At 38.4% G+C, this 4726-nt stretch overlaps 1 long non-coding RNA gene across 2 annotated transcripts in view; it reads left to right on the top strand.

Moving 5' to 3' along the window:
- Positions 1-265: 265 nt before the first annotated feature.
- LOC102026445 overlaps positions 266-4726 on the top strand; it is a 25452-nt gene continuing 20991 nt past the window's right edge. Inside the window, exon 1 of one of the 2 annotated variants that reach the window (XR_001234242.1) lies at positions 266-477. This is a non-coding gene — a long non-coding RNA (uncharacterized LOC102026445). Of the gene's footprint in view, positions 478-962; positions 1138-4726 lie in introns of those variants that run through there. The other variant, XR_001234241.1, reaches the window with a different exon arrangement.

Raw genomic sequence — 4726 nt, 5'->3', positions numbered from 1 at the left:
AAAATGTGCAATCGATTTCAGCTAGCACCACAGTGACCTTTTGAAGATGTAAATTAAGGGATTGGAAATACCAAAGGTTTTTTTCAAAATGAAAATGTTTGGGGTTGCGTCATAGTACCACTATTGCTTCCAGAATTACTTGGCAGACTATGAATCTGGAGATATTTGTCTTTGAATTCCAGTCATAGGACATTCCTTTGACGTCCTAGGAAGATACTCAGGACCATTGTTTTGCAATAAATAATCAGATCTGAGCAGAGCAACTTCTATAGTTCAGCAACATCAAGGGGCTTGGACTATCCAAGTTCAGGTTACGGCTTATGGGAAACATTGGTTAGATGCAGTAACAAAAAGACCAAAATATCAAAGTTAAAGTGACTTTACATACCGTGTTCCATCCGACTGTGGTCACTTGCAGCCGAAGGACAGAAGGCAGTCAAAAGGAATGAATGATTCAGGAGAATATCTTAGTTAAAAGTGAGTGAAAGAGCCCAAATCAGGCTTTCCCTCTTTTTTTTTCCTTTCCTGTTTCTTCCCTTTTTTCCTCTCCCCCTTCCCTCCCTCAAGTTTCTTTCCTTCCTCCTTTCTTCCCTCCTTCCCTCCCTTTCTTCCTTGCAAAAGGTTCTTGTTTATATCTCTTCCAAAATTTGAAGGCTCTTTTCCTTCCATTTTTTTGGAAATTATAACTATGCACCTCAGATATAAAAATATTGATGAATACTACGAATACAGCTATTACAAATTCCTGCTTCTAATTTAGTGCATTTATTTTTAAATCAACATGTAGACCTCTTTTTTAGTGGAGCACATGCTCTTTCTTTGCCTTGTCATTTTATTAGAAAAACAAGTTCAGCCAAACTCTGAAAACTCAGATTCAATTTGAAAGAAATTAAGAATAAATGGAAGGTAACCAGGCTGGGGTGGGTGAGTCACACCATCCTGCACCCATGGGGAGAGAATGCATCTGCTGGGAAGTGGACATTAATAAACATATCAAAGGGATGAGCTAAAATGTGATCTGATTGCATTAGAAATGTACGTTTCAGTATCTCAATTCACAGAATGCAAGAAGCATGTTGTGCATGATAAGGTACAGGAAGCTCTTTCTTTTTTGTCAATGGGACAAACACTGCCAAGGTAAGGAACTCTTCTTTTGGTTCAGGGTCATCACATACTGCTTAGATTTTTGTTCAGGTTCCTTTATTTTGAAAGCCTGTGTGTGTGTGTGTGTGTGTGTGTGTGTATGTGTGTCTTTTATGACTTCTTTATTCTATGAGCAATATGATGGGAATATATTGTAACAACCACTATTTTTACCCTTACTGAACAGGCCAGCAGTTAGGGGTTCCAGCTTTTATTTTGGTTCTCCTTAAATTCAATTAAAAGACACTCTGCATTTCAGGAGCCGTATTTACAATTTACCTGAAGTGCTGGCTGAATTAAAGAAAATCCTTGAGTGTAGATGAGCTTGTAGATTTGCCATGACAATATCGCTTTAAACAGAGTGTTTCCTTCCCTTCCAGTCTAGCTTGCATAGCAATTTAGCCTTGCCTCAGAACTCTTACACTCTGGGTAAAAAGTTAGGTTGTGACACCGGATCATTTTGGCCTCAGAAAAGCTGTAGACAGTGTCTAGAAGGAAAAAAAAAAAAAAAAAAAAAAGTCTTGAGAAGATCAAAACAGACATAAAGGCAAAACTGACTCCCTGGAACAGAACTGGGGACCAGGTCTCTAGTGTTGTATTTGTATTTCCTCCCTGTTTCCAAGCTCCAAGATAGAATTCTTCCTGAACAGACAGAGGACTTTGTTAAATTGTAAATGAGTATTACTGCAAGCACTCTGTGGAAATATATTCTCCTCCTCCTTCCCCCATAGCCCATACATTATTTCTGCTTAGTTATAGTGGCTCACATTTCCCGTAACTATCAGAGAGAACTTAATTCAACTCACACCACATCACTTCACAATTGTGCAGCTCTCTTAATCAACCTTTGTATCAGCCACAAATGTGCAGTATGACCTAATTTGAAAATGTCTTAAAGTGCTGACTCAAACTGTTAGTGAATAAAGGCTAGTCATTATCATTATGACACTAATGTGATGCAAAATAAAATTGAGTTGCATCAGCTGAACATTAGTTTGCAAAAATATTAGTAATTGAATCCATTTTCTGTTCATATTTTATTTATACTTATATATGTATACATACATACATATGCATATATTTATTTTTTGTTTGTTTGAAACAGCCTTGCAACAAAATTTTGAAGTACGGAGGAAGGAAGTCACATTTTTATACCGGGAAAAACCCTAGATTAGAGGCAGGTTATATGTATATCATGGTCTCCCCTCTATATGAGGAAGACGTATTATTGTTGAATTCTTGTGAGAACATTTATACACATATAAGCAGTAACATATGAAAGTTATCAACTTGCTTTTTACTTTGGTGCTAGATTCCAAGATTTTTGACAGCCCCAGTACTACTTACTTTTTGTATCACCCAAAATTAATCTGCCTTTGTATTTTGGAAGAACAAGGATTTGGAATTTATTACTTTTATGTACTCTCTTTCCTACTCTTACTTGCAAACAATTTTTGGAGATATAAATACTCTTAGCAAACCTTGGTCATTAATTTATTTATGAACAAAAGAAAATGGGACACAGAACTACAAATTATTTAGCTTCACTCCTACTGATCATGTTTTGTGGAATGCAACATAAATTGTGTCTTTTTCTTACAAAATTCAGCTGGTTATGAGGAGAAACTCACATACTTATTTAATACTTCTGCATCCTAGAACTAGTACTGGTTTCCAACCTTCATGTTGGTAATTCATAATTGAAAAGGAATCCGAAGGGATCTTTCTTAAATTAGAGAAATTATCTTCTTGGTCAATCAGAACTTCTAGCCTATATCCCACTTTGAGTCTCTTGAATTCTAAAAATTCTGAATATAACAGTGATACATTAGTAGTTAAATTGCCTGTGATTTTGTTTAACAGGTCTAGCAAATTAAGCACACAAGTATACAGAAGACATGTTTCTTAAGTTTTCCAAAGACAAGAAGTTTTGGCTATCAACCAATCACTCAACCTATTTTATGCTGAGCTTATGTCATCAGACTGTACCACCGCAGAAGACTGGTGGAGAACACAGGCAAATTAAGACACTGACAATCTCAGTTCATTCACTTCTTAGAAAAACAAGCAAAGTCTTGCTATGAGATGTATAAACATTTCTGCTATGTGATAACTTTCATATTTTAGTCTATTTTACATTATACAGTATATTGCTTACACTGTTTGTATGCCTTATACTTTACTTTCATGTTAAGACAATTTAGATTTCAAAAAAAATTGAGTAATTTCAAAGACTTGCCAAGCCCAGCGTTCAGAAGCAAGAGTGTTCACTTGCGCACATGTAGGCTCGCTTTCAATTTACCTTGAAGTGATGATCACTTTTGTAGCTAAAATATAATTGTCCTTATTTTTAGGTTAAAGGGGAGAAGGTATGTGGGTGTGATTGCTGGAATGGATTGCCAGCCACTTAACAGTTCATCATTCTTAAATGATAGAAGTAGAACTGCACTCATCCCAGAAAAATCCTTTCAGTAACTTTTACTTTGTCCATGCCAGGACAAATTGCGTGCTAAGTTGAAATAATTCTGAGGTGTAAGACACCTCCACGACTGTCCTTGGCATACCAAGGAGCTGACATCCCTCTCTGCAAGACAGGGTAGAATGCCCCTTGCCCCGTTAATTGATGATTTACCGTGCTTTCCCCCGGGGCCACAACCGATGATCTGTAAGCTTGTTGAATTTTGCAGCAAATACTAAATATAATCAATATATAAGAATAAAAAAAAGAGAGAAAAAAATGCAATGAAAATTTATGACCTTAACATTCCTTCAGGGTCAAGCAATTTATCAAATTCTCTCACTCTCTGGTTTCAATTACACAGCCATTGTGGAAGGAACTTATTTTAGCAGGTTCATTTGCCTCAGTAGGGAATACAGGACTTTGGCCTAATGCTTCACCTTTAGTGCAGGCCATCTGAGCCTTAGAACAAATACCAATCATCACTCTTTGGGAAAAAAGAATCTGCATCGGCGTGGCCTATTGGAATGGGGTTTCTGTCAAGGTAAACGGTTGTCGGCAATGACTGTGGTAGAGTGGCGATAAATCCCATTTTATTGCTGAAAAATTCCAGCTTCTCTCCATGCCTGACAGCTCCCCACATTCTCATACCCATTTGGGCAATTTCTGCACGGTGTCCATCTGGTTCTCATTACCTCCCAACCTGCCTGTGTCTGAGCCAGAAAAAGTGCAGGTCAGAAAGGGTGGGGGGGAAACCAAGGTGATGGACAAAACAGAAAGCGGAGTGTGGGCGTGGGGGCGGGGCAGAGGTGAGGAGCAGCGGGGACAGGCTCAGAGCGGGCACTACAGGGGCCGCGGAGATATATTAAAGAATGATTATGTCAGAGCTGGAGCCAGGAAGCTAAAGGAAACTTAGACTCGAGCCTTAAAAAGGCACCTGTTGAGAGAGAAAGAGAAAGAGACAGAATGAGAGAGAGAGAGAAAGAGAGAGACAGAGACAGAGAGAGACAGAGAGAGAGAGACAGACAGTCAGACAGAGAGAGAGAGAGACAGAGAGAGAGACAGAGAGAGAGAGAGACAGAGAGAGAGACAGAGAGACAGAGAGAGAGAGAGACAGAGAGAGAG

Source organism: Chinchilla lanigera, unplaced genomic scaffold (assembly GCF_000276665.1).
Source record: "Chinchilla lanigera isolate Chin_1 unplaced genomic scaffold, ChiLan1.0 scaffold00023, whole genome shotgun sequence".
Classification (NCBI taxonomy): domain Eukaryota; kingdom Metazoa; phylum Chordata; class Mammalia; order Rodentia; family Chinchillidae; genus Chinchilla; species Chinchilla lanigera.
Note: the sequence above shows the minus strand (reverse complement) of the source record. Positions and strands in the feature narration are given on the sequence as shown.